General features: G+C 40.4%; 1 long non-coding RNA gene across 1 annotated transcript in view; it reads right to left on the bottom strand.

Moving 5' to 3' along the window:
• LOC146763874 (uncharacterized) overlaps positions 1–16,950 on the bottom strand; it is a 40,023-nt gene that overhangs the window by 10,241 nt on the left and 12,832 nt on the right. The window lies entirely within an intron of this gene.

Consider the following 16,950-nt stretch of genomic DNA (forward strand, 5'->3'; position numbering starts at 1 on the left):
TACAGCTAAGCTTTTATCTTCAGCTATCAGACTGCACTCATTTCTGTTTCAGGAAACAAACAAACAAATAAATCTACCAGTTCCTAAAAAATGGATGGTTCACATAGATTCCTCCTGTCTTTCAGCTGCTGCTGGTAGATCATGATTTCCAGTGTAAAATCATGTCATAATACAAGTAATAAGAGATTAGTAAAAGACAAGATGGTCCATAAACAGATAAATTATGTGAACTTCTGTGCAAAATTATCAAATTTTGTATAATTTTTATTGAAATGGTGCTTCACCTTCTGTATAGATACTTTCAGGTTTCTTCTCTAAGCCTTTTTAGGGATATATTACCACTCCTGTTACCAATGTTTCTCACCAGAACATTGTTCTAGACATCCCATGTTCAAATCCCTGTGCATAATCTAGACAGGATTATTGTAGCTGTTATTTGGCTGTCAAAAACTCTTTTCTCATCTATTTTTGATGTTTTCCTTATAAATTCCTTATAATTTCCTTATAAATTTTTAAACAACTTCACAAGCATATGGAATGTATATTATAAATATATCACAAGTTCATTCTGTATGATGCTGATGACACCATCTAAAGCATCAAGCATCAAAGCATCAAGCTAGTAAAATAGTCAATGGCATAACAGCCATGCAGCAGGGTATCCATGAGTACTCAAATTCATTTCCCTGTAGATATCATCCCGTTGGCAACTGTCAGATGTTGACCACAAACATGCTAGCAGTTTTCCTGCTGCTGTGAGACTTCTAGTATTGAAATGAAAAGCTATTGTAATTTTTGCTTTCTTTTATTTAATGTATCATTTTATCTTTCTGGAGATAGCTTTTGTTAATTCACTTGGGACCCTTATATATTGGGTGCAGTGTGGTGAAAGCTACCTAAGTAACCAGCTCAACAACCTGAAGTATAAAACATACAGAAATGTATTTTCTATTCTTGGTAACAAAACAGAAGACTTTAAAAATTATTAGGTTAGCTAGCATTAAAACAAGGGTATTGAGATTATTATGGTCAGATTTTGTAGTGCAAATTACTTCTTCAACATGCTATTTGGAGTAAGGAAAGTGTGCTCAGGGGAAGACAGAATGAGAGCCACTTGTAACAGTGGCCTTTAAGACACTGGAGGTAGCAGAACTTTGTACAATTTTCATTCCTAAAGTTCAAAAGACATTATATTTCATGATGTGGTCTTTTATTTTACCTGAATGCAAACAATTAAATAAACCATAAAATTTCTACCAAACCCCACAGATACATCATCGAAAAGAAACCATCATTTGTCTTATTTAAGATTCTACATGCAACTAAAAGTGGTTAAGATCTCATATTCATGATGTTTTGTTATGATCCAAAGCTACAGAGAACAAAAATTATGTCATTTAAATTTTTCTAGTAATTAAGATTTAGCTAGCAAGAGCTCATAAGAAACAGGCACAATAATGTCAAGCTTCTGACTTCCTGTAGAAATTCAATTCATGACCCCGTGCTCTGCATTTGAATAGTCCGAGAAACATTTGAACATTTTTAGAGAATACCTATTTTTAGAAAAACTCAAACAATTGGTCAATTGATATGTGTGAAATAACAAAATGTTAAAATATTACCAGGTTAAAAATGAGTCATTTATAATCAAATGAGGCTTGATTATAAACGAAACATCAGAAATTAATTTTAAACTAATAAAATCTGTTCAGTGTTATTAATGATGCTAAAAAGAGAGAATTGTTATTTCACAGTGTTTTAACCAATAGTATCTACATTTTGAATATTTGGGAAATTCTGATTTTCATTTATATGATCTGATTTGTTTCATTGAAAATTTGCTTTTAATACATAATTTCTTTGGGAAAAAAAAGAAAATAGTTGTACATGTTGCCAAAAGGAAAGTGACACCAGGTTTCTCTGTAAGCAGTAGTGTTGTTAGCCACATAATTCCTACCATGTTCCTTTCTTTCCCTTTTTGATGTACATTAGAATCGTCTTAAATATGTGATGAGGAAAGAGGTTTTATAAAGTTTGGGGCTGTAAAGTGATTGCAGTTTCACATCCTGTTTTTTTCGTAATTGAACTGGTTTTCCTGCTGCCATCTCTCCTCACTGCTACACTCACCAGAGATTACAACCAGGGCATAACCACGGGCATAACCAGCCTTGTGGTGATCCTCTAAGCAGGCTCTTATCGTGGTTTAGGAATGGTATTTCCCCACTCAGTGCCCCACTGAGACTCTCCCAAATCAGCTCATTCACTCCCTTTGTACCCTTCCCCTTGTCACTGGGCAGGATGGAGTTGAGATTTGGAGGTACAAAAGGTGAAGACCATGGATTGAGATATGAACAATTTACTTTAAACAGCAATGAGATAAGAAAACAATAGCAACAATAGTAAAAGCAACAGTATTAAAATCAAAAGTATGGAAAAGAGGGTAATCCAAATGCAAAAATGCTCCCCATAGACCTAGAGACAAAGAACAATAGCAGGAAATGGCACAGTATTTTCACCCTTCTTCTCAGAAGACAGTGAGTACCTTGCCCCCTCCCCTGGCAATGATTAAGGTAGTATGGAATAAACATCCAGGTCCTGGCCAAAACTAGAACACACCTGTAAATTGACTCTCATAGGCACTGTGAGAACATAATTTCTTAATGTTAGAAAATCTGTTTCTCAGAAGAGATAGTACATTGCCTATGATATTGAGATATTAATAATATAAATGATATGTCAGTGTGATTTCAAAATCAGATATATTCCTAAGCATAATTAAATAACTCTGTTTGGGACGCATTAGTAGCAATTACAGCTATAGTATCCTGATATTTATGCAACCAAGCAGTTACAAAAAATAATTATATAAGTTGCCTTAAATGGATTTAACCTGAAAAGGTTAATGTAAGCAAGAGGTAAGTAATCACTTCTTCTGTAATAACCAATACTAAGAAATGTTTATCAAACCTGACCTTATGTTCCCCCATTTTGCAGCACGCTATCAGTGTCCTCACTCTACAGTCATTGCTGTGATATTTTCTGGGGAGAACAAACCAAATAGAGCCCAGATATTTGATTTCTCTTCTCTGTTCTTGCCCAGTCTTCAGCAGGGCATCTAACAATAAATCCTTCTTTTTCATATTTGTGAAATCCAGACAACATTATTTTTAATAGCTGTAAAATAAGGCAATAAAGTAAATGATCATGGCTGATAGAAAGATGCTTTTCTAATCTTAGATGAAAAAAATGAAAGAAGGTAAACCACAACAGCTGTATAATTTTAACTGCAGCAGCACATGCTCCTAAATGTGACTTAAATGCTTAACAACAGTCTGAGCAATGATAATAGGTTGTAAGTATTTAAAGCCTTCCTATGTATTAACCAATACAATTTCATAGTTTTACTTAGGTGCTGTTGCCCTATACAAATAATAATTTAAGCAGAAAGAGGTAAATGCCATGCCTCTCATGACATACATTTTTACAATAACTGAAATGACAGACCTCATCCAGGTTTTAGACTTCATTTTGATTAAACATGTAGCACAATGAAAATGTTATAACAGTGAAACACAGACTGTGGGCTTTGCTGATTTGTTTTTTGTTTTGTTTTGTTTTGGCTTGTTTTTGTTTGGTTTAGAGTTTTTACATTGTATTATTAGACTACACAATTGTGCATGAAAACCGTTCCAAATTATTTGTCTGTTAAGACTTAATAACTTGTTTCATATAATTTTGAGTTTTTTCATGTGGTTCGGCAATGTTTTCATTCCCTAAAATTTAAACTACTTGCTATTTCAATTGACCTTTTTTTTTTTTTCTGGGTAAAACAAGCTCCCTCTGCTGGATCTGCAGAAAAGAATATGAATTTGCCTAGGTCCTGTGGATGAGGACCAGACAGTGACTGGGGCTTTGCCATTCATTTCAGGAAAGCAAATTTTCTTATTCTTTGTGCCTGTTAAAAATACCATTTAAAGGAAAATATGTGCAAGTATTATCTACAGGGAATGCTGGAGCACTGATGAGGACTCCTGGGTCCAAAGGGACAAATAACTCTTTCTCAAGACCTGTGTTGTTCACTAGTGATTAGAAAGTCACTCCTTTCTGTGAAAAGAAATTAAATTTTTAAAAGTACAGGAAATTTGATTGTGCCAAAATTTGATTATTTAAAAAATTTGAATTTTTTTGTTGTTGTGTCCAGCAGCCAACCTATCACCAGCACTAGGTAAATAATAGCTAGGGTTTTTTTTAATTCTAAAGCAATTTTTACTGCTACCACTGAAAAGGCACTCAAGCTAATGCAGGACACCTCTCAAAAGTGTTTGGGATTAGGACAGCCACAGTAAAGGATGGCAAAGTGAAAAACTATTGGCAAAAGACATTTCTTTTCATGTGTAGTAAGATGCTTTCTTCATTACATCTAGCAATAGTTTGATATGGCCAGTCTTGTCTCACCAGATTGACAGTTACAGACTGACAAATATAACACAAGAATCAATATCAAAGAAAGGAAAACATCTTAGGAGGGCCAAAAAAGTAAAAAAATTATAGCATATGTTTTGATTCAGTTTCTTAAAGAGTCTGAAGTTTAGAAAATTTTGCTTTTTATTTAGACTCAAAAGATTCATACTTACAAAATCTATAAGTAAAATATTCCTTTAAACACTTCCTAGTCCTTGACTGATTCCTGCGCAATGTCACAAGTACCCAGCGGCAGATTTCATAATTCTGGCTCATAATTACTTTATGAGCCTGGCCATCCAGAAACTTTTCTACCTACTGTATAGTTTGTCTGTGGTATCTATATCTCACCAATCCATCTGTGAATATACTACAGGAGATTGCTTGGAAGGCCTCACTGAGCTGACGAAACAGCATCCACTTCTTACCTCTTGTCTACATGGGATGTTACAGAAGGCAATCCAGCCAGCCTGGTTTGATTTGTCCATACTCCCAATCACTTTATTCTCCTTCCGTCATCTGGACATGGCTTCCCAGAGGATTTGCTTCATAATCTTACCACGGACCTAAGGTGAGGCTGGCCAGCTTGATATCCTTAGACCCACCTTCTTGACCCTTTTGAACAAGGCTATACATTGTTTACCTTTCTCAAGTCATCAGAAACCTCTCTCTGAAACACCATGATAATTTGAAGGTTGCAGAGTATGTCACAGGGGCATCAGCCAGCTCCCACAACATCCTGAGGGGCATTCCAACTGGTCTCATGGGGTTGTTGCATCCAGCCTCCTTAAGCAGTCCTGTACTTCACCCTCCCTTACCCTGGGCCACGTTTCATTTTCCAAGGCTGTGATAATGGGCTTAGGGACCTGAAGAAAAACACATCTAGTAAAAAATCAAGGCAAAGATCTCACTGGGAGTCTTAAAACTTTTCCATAGAATCCCTTATTGCTGCTCTTCCTGTACCCTGATCATATCAACTCCTGCTGAGTATGGGCTTTCCTAACTCTATCCTTTTTTTTCTCAAAATGTTCTTGGCACTTTGGCCTGTTTTGCATAACCTATTAACAAAGAGACCTGTATGCTATTTCTGAAACTGCTTTTGGCTGAAACACAATGGTAAAAAAAGCTATCACAGAGTTCCAGGGGCCAGGGCTACTGCTCTATGTTTCTCAACATAGTGCATTCCAGACTGAGCCTCACACAACTGCACTTGTCTGCTGAATCAGAACTTACATCACAGAAGTTCACTTTCCAGTACCTTGAATAAGCATACTTTGAAACAATAAACATGACTAATATTCCCTCCATTTTATATCTGTGTTATACATCTGATCAAGAGCCATTCTAGGTCAATGCTCCATCAGAAGCAACACTAAGTCTCCTCAACCTTACTGAAAAGTCACTTACAATTCACAGCTTCAAGTGCAGGTGGCACTGCATGACACCAGCCATAGGTTTTGCTCTTTCTGTATTTACATTCCTTCTGTTCTAGATAGTATGGACAGCCTCTGACCTTTTCACAGCTCATACCTGTGACAGGCAGCTGCGTTTGTTTCTTTGAGACTGTAATATAAGAACATATGAACAAAGTTTTTTTTGAAGTTATAGGAAGTTCTGTTTAAAACATGTTAGGGTTTGTTAGGGGGATAGATTTTACTATTCCATCAAAATATGATGCACAAAATTCAGTGGGTTCTTTTTAATGAGCAAATATGGGGCATGAGAAAATAGGTATACCAGTTAAGGTCCACACAGCAGGAATACAGAGATCCCATATTGTTTGGGATCGTCCTGCTCCAGCATCATGGATGGGAAAAAACTACATTGCCTTCACTTTTGGTGCTTCAGAGATAATTTCCTCTTTGAGACTTATAACCAATTTTAAACTGTTTCAGCTGTATACAACACAAGAGACTGACAGTAGATTTGCTATTGTCAGCTCAGAAGCAGTCTGAAACAGATAGGCCTTTATGTCCTTAGTTAAGATACTCCTGCCGGACCTTGATATATCCCTTATGCATTTTTCAGTAAGGGGTGCATGCATGTATGTATGTGGGCACTTTTAATTTTTAATAAGAGAAGTAAAATATTTAGCAATCTGCTATGCAAGACACTATCACTTTTCTGGGTACTCGGTCAAAAAAATTTAAAAAAGCATAGATGAGGAACATTTCAAACAAACTTTTCAATTAAGCCTATTTATTTTCTCTCAACATACTGAATACCATAAATGCTAGTTCTGGAAACTATTACAACATTTTTAGAGCTGAAAAGTAATAATAATGAGGTCTTGCAAACAATGAACTCTATTCTCCTTCTGACATACAGAAGGATTTACGAACACATTATTGCCTGTGCATTCAAAGAAAAGTCCCTTGTGCATCAGCAAAATAGGATGCAAATAACCACAAAGTTCTTCCACAATTACAGTGCTTGTTTCACCCATTTAAGTTTTATTTAGCACTATCATTATTATTATTATACTAACAGTAGATGGCAATATTTTGTTGAAACTTGGAAAACCTTTGCGAGCTTCACAGAGTAATTTCATGTTTTACTCATGAGGCTTAGACATACAGAAAAATAGAATATAGCATATAATTAGCAAGTATAAATTAACTAAATTGTTTAATTATCTATATAAATTAATATTGCAATTACCTTATTACCTTCAAAACTCTAGTTTGCCCAGGAGACTTTCTGACTGAAATCCAGCTGGGCTCCAACTACTTGTTTGGTGATTTGGTAAAATTTCAATGTCCTAAGGGTTAAGCTTTCCTTACACAAAATCAAAACCAGAGAAGAGGAGCAAGTTAATTCCTCAATGAATTATCAACAAAGCTTTTCCTGAGCTGCCTCTCAGTATGTTTGGATCAAGGTTTTCAATATAGGATTTAAAACTCTCCAATTTCTACTATATTTTTTTCCCTCCCCAATCCTCAGTGAACCCTTTAGAACTTGTCTTGTAATACATGTCTGCATGCCTCAGGTGCAGGCTGAGGCATAATGTGAAGCACAATGTCTCTACTCACCCACGTTGGGCAAGTATTAACATCTTGGGCTGTATTCTAGTCTTTGGATACACACAGAACATACTTGTGTAATGTCAAGCCAAAGGTTTAGGACAGGAAATATGACCTGCTTTGGAGCTCCCTAGATATACTAATCAAAATAAGGTTATTTGTGTGTTTCATTAGACTAGGCAGCTCTGCCTATACTAAAGACTTGTCTTGTAGATCTGTTCAAGCAAAATATTTTATTCCAGTTTTAGTTGCTTTAAATATTAAATATAAACATTTTTGAAACACAGGTGTGTAATTGTGTGTAATTCCTTGTCTGAATCTGACTTGAAATCTTGAGCTACAGCTTCACAATAACATCAAAAATGACTATATAGTCATGGAGCATCCACCAAATTTTATCTGTTTAAGTTACAGTGCAAGTAAAAAGTAGATCAGCAGGTAGCTTAATATTGCATGGCTTTGTGAACCTCTCTGACCATGGCACAGCATTCTCCATGGATAGTGCATCAATCACTGCAAAAGACTAAGGCATTATTCCTGGCTTTCAGAAGCACAGCCTGGGCCTTGTGCTGTTTGTGCAGACAAGTACCAAAAGAATGTCATTTGAGAGGGAGAGTGGGAGCTGAGTGAAGAGAGGGGGCCCTTGTATGGGGAAGAGAGACAAAAAGAGAAAGGAAGAAGGCTCAGACACTAGTAAGCAAGATGACTTTTAAGCTGCCAAGGGTTTAACAAAAGCAATCCTGAGATTATCCAAGAGGAAGTGAGTTTCTTATCATAAATAAACAGATGATTTCATGGGCATGCTCTGGATCTCACCACACTTCTATGTGTATCCTATTAAGTAGTGTTTGGTCTCTGACTTTTTCTTGTGGAAGGATCTCTTCTGCAGAACTTCACTGAGGGCTGCACATTTCACAGGGCATTTCTGTGGCTGTGGAAGAGTTCAGCAAATATCCCGTATATTTACAGTTACAGCATTTTTTTCAGATAATGGAATGGAAGATAGATATATAATTAGATAGATAGATAGTTAAGAAATTTAATACTCTGTAATTGTAAAATCTAGTAAATGTAGGGCAGCCTCTGTATTCTTCAGATATACAGAGATTAAGTTATTTGTAAAGATGTGTTTTATCAGAAGAATTCAAAAGGATCTAGAGATATAGGTAAATAGACTAAGATTAAGCAACTGAGGCTGCATTCTGTACTTTGATTGTGACTGCAGAATTCCTTTGAGTATATCTTTCTGCAAGAAATCCAGTGCAGCTGCTTGAGAAACCTCTGGCTTTGGTGTGAGTAAGAATTAGAAAGCTGCTAAAACTTTGGCTGGTTGTTAGTGCTGGTTTTGAATGAAGTCTAGGAGAATGTCCTACCAGAAAAAGACAGAAAGGTTTAAAAGCTGAAAAGTAAAACAATCAGGAGATTCAGTCACTTATCTTAAGAAACAATGTACATTACACCTATAAGATGTGATACCAAAGTAGATTTCTGTTTGCAAAATTAAGAAGTCAATAGGCAACTGAATGATCTTGGAAAGAATTAGTCAGGAAAGAAAGGCACACATTACCAGTATTCTCTCCTAAAACAACCATGCATTTAGCCAGCAATTGCCTATTAAAAGTGCATGCCATTTTATGAAGTAGGAGGACACATACATAGTCAACCCAAGAGGTTAAATGGAGAGGTTGGAGCATAACTTTTTATACACTTCAGCTTGAAAATAACATGGGTAAAAGAGGGCCTCTGATTTGATGCTGCCTTCTCTGGAATGTACAGTGCAACTGGATCTAAATTTTGGGAGAGTGCCCAGTTTCAGATGTCTAAAGCCTCTGTTGAAAGCAGTGGAGACTATACACTGCCAAAGTTTTATGTATGCAACTGCAGATTGATTGCCTAATGGCAGTGGTGGGCTTTGATCATGAATGTCTGGAGAGAGCAGTCTCAGTAGGCGCCCTTTCCCCCATTTTTCCCTTTACCCTTCTAACTCCTAACTCTACTCTTTTTCTGTCTTCCCCTGCATTTAATACAATCCTTTCACTGATATCTGAGATATAAAAGTTCCTCTCCCCATATATTTCTTTTCCTTAATAGCTTGCTAGATGAAGACTGTGCAAGAGGAGTTAACTGGAGAAGGTGCAAGGGTATGCAATTCCTCTAACACGTTGTCTATTTTGGGCTTTATGGGTGAGAGAAACAGGTGAAGATAATTTCCTCACATTTTCTGTTTCTTATTAGTAAATTGTGAGGAATTCTTAGGTACAGAACATCCAAGTGGGATCATCATCTCTATGCAAAGGAAAATTATTTCCTTACAGTTTGGTCAATGTGTGAGTCAGACTCACATAAAAGATGTAATAAGCTGCTTCTGCTTGCAATTAGAGGTTTTGTTCTCATGGCAAATTAAAATTTAAGTCCAGTAGAACTGGGTGTGAAATCTTGCAGATTTCCAACTAACTGTATATTGTGATTCAATTTGGCAGCTAATAGGACTCAGAAAATTACTTTTATTGGCCTGTACTTTCCATTTTACATACACTTCTGGAATTGTGCAAAATGACAGCAAACTGCCATGAATATATCTTTAGTCTATATTCACTTCTCACTTCTTTCCCTTAGTGAAAAAAGAGAAATACATTAACTTTTATTCCTTTCTACTGAAAAAATTAGAGTAGCAGTCTTAATACTTACATGTCTAACAGATGGAATGAAATTACAAAGAAATGTCTGAGAGTACATGTTCTGTTTACTAGTAAAAAATCTTTCATAGTCTAAGAACTCAAACCTTTTTTGTTTGTTTTGGTTTTGTTTTTTTTTTCCTTAATCATACTTTCCCTAAAATCAGCCTGTTCATTTTTCTTTATATCTGAATTTATGGGGAATCATCTCAGAAGTTTCCAATTCTGTCACAAAGACAGATGTTTGAACAATTCCCTCCTGCTCAGTATCATCTGTTCAGCAGAGCTTGCCTCAGAAATAAAATACCAGTTAGCACTAATTCTGGCTGCCTTTTCAGGAATGATACAGGGAATTTTTTAATAACAAAGCTACGTTCTTTGTTCTGAGGACTAACTAGAAAACCTCTGGCAAACACAGATTCATCTCATCAACAGTAGAGCTTGCTTGGGCTCTGTGCTTTTAAACTTTACTTGCAGACCAATTAGTACCATTTTTATGAAGACATGGTGGGGGTCATCATACTGAGTCCCCCATGAATGCTGCATCTCTCCCTTTCAGGCATGATGAAATAATTTATTTGTAGAATAAAAGCAAAGGCTAGGTCAGGTCACTTGAGAAATAATGTAGGTAGCCTTATGATGTGGTCTGCTGTGGGTGCAGAGTGAGGTAGTAAATCTGATGTACTATTCAAAGACAAACAGTCTTGAAAGTCTAGTTGAAGATGTTCCTCCTCATTGAAGAGGGGTGAACTAGTGAACATTTAAAAGATCCCTTCCAACTCAAACTATTCTGTGATTCTATGGAGGCTACACTACCACACTGTCTTACTCATATCCTTAGGTGTGGATGTGAAGAGGATCTAAAGAAAAGAAATGAAAAATGCTCAAACCACATAAGATACAGTATCAGTAGGCTTTTCAGAGTTGCCATGTGATTTGATCTAAGTAGGCTTCACAAGGACTGGGAAAATGTAAAAAAATATACTTTTCTCTTTTCCTTTCTGTTGGCCCCTGCCTTAACGTTATAGGGGAGGTTCTTCTCCCTCAGAATCCAAAAGCCCTATGAGAGGTGAATCACAAAAGTATAAAATGAAAACAAACCTCACTTTGCATACTAGAATCTTGACCAGGGCAGGGAGGAGTATAAAATTCCCTAGAAATGAACTCCCATAAAAACAAACAAACAAACAAGCAAACAAACAAACAAAAAACCCATAGAAAATCATGGCAATCCAAAAATATGGTAACAAAACATGACAAATCATTTTTTGCGGGAACCCATTTCATATTTATGAATTAGGATGACCTCTGCATGCTTCACCAGAATTCTGATTTTACCACTCCTGAGCTCATAAAAGAGGGTATATTTCATCCCAGGGGTAATGTTAAGATACTGTGAGTTAAGCCCAGAAATATGTGTTGAACATCCCCCATTAACAGATGGGGTGGAGCCTTGTGCATAGGACTAAGTCTTGAGTAACCCTTTCACAACCTTTCATCTCTGCTGCTGTGCTCTGGTCTGAGGAAATTTTTGTGTGCAGAGACATGACAGCCTATGTGGTGACTGGACTTGCTGGAGTCCCTGTGAGAGGTCTTTATTCACACTTGATACTGGCTCTTAGGTATTCAGCAGTTATTGGTGGACTAGAAACACCGTTATTCATTTCTTTCCTTTTGTGGGCCACAAAGGGAAGGAAATTAGCATAAAAAAGTATGGCATACTGTGACCATAAGTATAACTAGGACAACTACTATAATATGGGGTGGCCTCCAGCTCTGATAAATTACACCAAAATCTAATTTGGCTTCTCTAACAGCAGGCATCAGAAGAGTCATCCTTGCCCCACCTGTCATCTCTAAGTAGGCCATATGTTCCTCAGTTCCCAAAGGTGCAGGACAAATTCCCAGATAGCTACTATGTCTGGAATCACAGGGAAATTAGGGATGGACAGATTCAAATAGCAAGGAAAAAATACCATCTTCCTTTCTTCTTCCCATTGCTATTAAAGTGGTGATAGGCCATTACCATGGCGCTCCTCAACCTTCAAAAAGAAATCAAGGTACTTCATCCTTTGTTATTAGGTCCCATTTCCTCTTATTCTTGAAGATGCCTCTTTACTTTGGTCACATGTATGTCAGTCAAGGAATTTGATTTTAGATTTCAGTCTAAATTTCCATTATTAAAATTCTGTAGTAAGGGGAGAACTGCATTTTATTTCATAGCTATGGTAGGAGCTGATGCTCTCCATTTTGGTGGGTTGCACAACTCTGCCAAGCTTATCTGCTTACAACAGAATAGAGATCAGGTGTGGCACACTGTCCCTTGTGGAGGCAGTGGCATACTGGTGAAACAGCTCTGTTTTCTGAAATGGGTCATCACGGGCCACCTGGCTGACTTTGAAGATCTGATTGCATGACTGAGTTAGTAACAGTGATGACCTATAAGCAGCCAATTGATGTTAGATTTGAGCTGATTAAGAAATCAGGGAAAGGATGGGGGTGTAGGTTCCCAGCAAACAATGATATCTGTTCATGATGAGATGGCATCCTGGAGCACATGGTGCAAAAGTTTAAGACTGCAGGAAACTGACATCTTTGTGGAAAAGTTCTGAGTAGAGATCTCTGCAGGCATCAGACTCTCTGCCAAAATGATTCCATAGAAAGTTATTTTTCAGTTTAATGAAGAAGCAGCATGCAGTGATACCCAGTAAACAGTTTTAAGCTCACACCATGCCTCAGTTAATTAAAAACTAACGCGAATTCTAGAGCCTCAATACAAACTTGTGTCTATGCTCATTGCCCGGCACTCAAGAGTCCAGAGCAAGAATTTAATTATTTCAAAAGAGCCTATAAACTCTATTTTTTCCATTGCTTCCATTCTGTAAAGTGAGGCTTACGGTCTGAAGTCCAGCAAGCCAGCGTTTGAGGGGTGCCGCAGGGAGAGCCCACAGTGCTGCCCTGGGGAGCTGCTGCGGCCCGAGGGGCGGGGGACACAGGGCAGGGCAGCCCCGGGCCGAGGGACAGAGGGGACAGAGGGGACAGAGGGCAGGGCAGCCCCGGCCCGGGGGACAGAGGGGACAGAGGGGACAGAGGGGACAGAGGGGACAGAGGGCAGGGCAGCCCCGGCCCGGGGGACACAGGGGACACAGGGGACACAGGGCAGGGCAGCCCCGGGCCGGGGGACAGAGGGGACAGAGGGGACAGAGGGGACAGAGGGGACAGAGGGCAGGGCAGCCCCGGCCCGGGGGACAGAGGGGACAGAGGGGACACAGGGCAGGGCAGCCCCGGCCCGGGGGACACAGGGGACACAGGGGACACAGGGCAGCCCCGGGCCGGGGCGGGGGCGCAAGGGGGCGCGCGGGGCCCGCGCAGCGCTGCGCGGTCGCGCATGTGCCGCGCCCGGGGCTTGGGGGGCGACTTGGCCCCGCGTGGCAGCTCGGGGGTGTCGCCGGCGGCCGCGGGACACCGAGGGCCGCTGGCCAGATCGGGGGCTGTTTTCCCAAGGGGAGTGGAAATCCGGGGCGCCCGAAAAGCCGTGCCGGCCGAGGCCGCGCCGGCGGGCACGGCGCTGCGGGGGAAGGCGGCAGATGGATTTTGGGGTGGGGGCGAGCAGGGGTGCAGCGCACACCCCCGGTGCGGCCGGCGTTCCCGCCCCGGCGAAGGGACCGTCTGCCGCTGGCCCCCGCCAGGAAACCTCTGCCTCTCGCCCGCCGGCTTCGGCAGCGCGGTCTGGTTCCGCCGGCGTGCAATAAATGCGGGAAAGCCTCGAGCCGGTCCGCGGATGAAAAGGAGGGCTGCGCTGCTGCCCCGAGACAGCCAGGTGCCCGGAGGCGGACGGAGCCGCTGACGGGTCGGACGGGACGACCGCAGGGATCCCGCCGGCCTGAGTCGGCGGGAAGTGGTCTGTAAGGTCTGGGGAGGCTTGCCCCATGCTCCCGGAGGCGGAGGTTGTGCGTGCGTGAAAAGGCGGCGGGCGATGGCGAGGAGGTGCGCGGGGCCCGTCGCCCTGGCCAAACCCGCCCGCCCGCACCCCGGTCATCGGCAGCGAGTACGACGCGGCGTTGAAATCAAGCTTCCCGAAGGCTCCCGTGGTGAACAGTGGATGCACGTCCCCCCCCTACCCGTCATCCCCAAACTGTGTTTGTGGGCTCCTTGCTTTGAATCTAGCCTCTTTATAGGGGCTTCATGTTCCAGTGAGGCGGCGAGGAGCGCTGTGCTGCCCGGCGCTGGTTCAGGCTTCTGCCGCACTCTGTGCCGGGGCTGCCGCTGCTGCTCGGGCGGTGCCGCGGCGGGACCCCCGCTGCCCCCGAGCTCTCGGTGCTCTCCGCGCCTCCCTGGGCGTGTGCCCGTCCTCTTGTTTTAAATACACCGGTCCCGCGGGATGTTGTAACAGGGAAGTAAATGCAGATACAAATAAAAGGCGCCTAACTTGAAGAACAACGTCAGTGTTGCACTGTAAAAAAGATCTGATCGCTGTTCTTCGATAAAGAAAAAAATCAAAAAGCAACTAAGATGAATTAAAAATAGAGAGGAATTAGAGGCTCTAATATAGGAGTGGGCTCTACAGAATCACAAGGTGTTATTGCACAGCAATAGTCGGTATCGAATTTATCTGTGCGCACGAGCATGAAAAAAAAAACTTACTTCTCTATGCAATTTCGAAGCCTTAGTGCTGAAATTAGGGTAAGTGGAAAACAATGTGCATAATTACAAGAAAAAAAAAAAAACACACAACTTTTGAAAAAGGACGAGGGGTTAGCAACGCAAAACATCACGAAGACAGTAGGCTTGTTAGGCACAGGGTATATTTCTTTGGATGGCTGCTCAGCCAATTTCTTCCTAACAAACCCTATTTTTATAACAAAGGCGTTATTGGTCCTTGTCATAACAATAATCACTATACAAGCAGGATTTTGCCCCTTTTGTTCGTGAATAATGATGGTGTTCTGTTGCCGAGAATGTAATTATTTGGAGCTACAAAACTCGGTTTTTCTTCTTTTCTAGCTGCTCCCTGTACGTGCATTTCACCCTGATTTTGCAAAGAAGAGTACTTTGCACTTATTTTATTCATTTGACTTTGTTCAGCCACTGGCCTCTGGCCAAGGAAGGCATCCAACTCGGCTATACTCTGGCGGTACAGAAAATCCTGTGAAGAAGATTGCAATGTTCAGGCACTTGATTCAATGCAGTGGTTTTGCTAATGCATGCGGATGTCCAGATGCAACTAATAACTTTCTAAATCTGCAGCCATGAAGTTCAAAATTCCTGTAACAACTCCTACACCTCAGACTATACCTGTGTGTGCATAGCAATGTGTACAGCATTATGACCTCAAGGACACTAGCTTTTAAAGTCTAGATCAACGTAATTCTCTCTTAAGGAAGCATCATTTGATAGACGTGCATATCTCTCTTTCCCTTTCATTTCTCTTCAACTTTGATATATCCCTTTATAACACTATTTGCATTTAGGTTGGACGGTTTGTAGCTAAACACCAAGAGAGGTTTTTAAAATAGACATAGGAATAATGTCATCTGGAACTCCTCGGTGGACGCGGGAGGGAAGGGGGCAGGGTTGAAGAATATTTAAACACACTTTACAATATTCTGTAACCGCAACAGTGGCTGCAGAACTACAACTGGGAAGGGAGGAGGAAGGAGGGGGAAGGAGGGGAACATGGCTATTTAAGTGATATTTGAATCGGATTCACATTTTTAGTGATGTTTATCAAGTGCATATGGAACTCCTTGAAACTGTTCAGTAAGTGCTGACAAAATATACCTGTCGAGGAGTCAAGAAAACATTGAAATATTTTTCTCACCTCTTACTTACTTTGATAGCTGGGCACGCTATCAAATAACATCATAAAGGTAGCACCTAGAGTAGATTTACAATTTTAATGGTTTTTAATATTTAATATTTGGGGTATTTTCCTGCAATACTATAAAAGTTTCTTTAGTTAGGCAAATGCTGCTGTCTACTTAGTTCAGAGTGACTTGCCAAGCTGAAGAAGCCATTTTCTAAAGCAGGTACTTTGACAAGGATAACCAACAGTCTTATATATCAAAGAGTAGTCAAGCCTCAGTGAGAGTCAAAGCAGAGAATGTTGGAACATTTTGTTCCAGAGAACGAGCTAAAAATAACAGCCCCTCCCAGTATTGGAAGGGGGTTGATTTTCACGTTTGTAAGGGCAAATAGAAATCAGATTATGAATATAATCAAACAGAAAAATCTGCCCGAAGAGGTGAAGGGTGAAAGTTCTGAAGTGTCAGTGCTTGAAAAAAAAAAAAAAAATAGAGTCCAGAGGGGGGGCTCTATAGGGGATTTGATGGGTTGTTGGGAGATTTAATAATTTTGTACCTTCCTCATGGCACATCAGAATATAGTGCTTGAACTAGGTCATGGTAATGCCAAATTGCACAGCCAAGTGTAATGCTGCTCCAGCCGTTCTGCCACTCGAAGCCAAACGTGAAAGTCTCATTTTCAGCCCGAAAACAAGCTCCTTCCACAGCCTCATGTTTTACTTACCTGCAGGACAGGCTCTCTAAACATGTCAGAAACTGAAAAACTGCTTTGATGTGTATTTCGGAGATCAGACGCTAAGAGTGGTGCATATCAATACGGGAATGCCTAACAATATCATAATTACACCATCGACGTTACTGAGATATTTGGCTAGAGACTTTCAGCATGCACCGTATGGGAAAAGAGACCTTCTTTAGTAGCAGACTGTAGGAGAAAATAGAAGCAAAACAACATCATCGAAATCCCAGACACCCACGTTTTTAATC

Source organism: Lonchura striata, chromosome Z (assembly GCF_050655825.1).
Source record: "Lonchura striata isolate lonStrDom1 chromosome Z, ASM5065582v1, whole genome shotgun sequence".
NCBI classification, from domain to species: domain Eukaryota; kingdom Metazoa; phylum Chordata; class Aves; order Passeriformes; family Estrildidae; genus Lonchura; species Lonchura striata.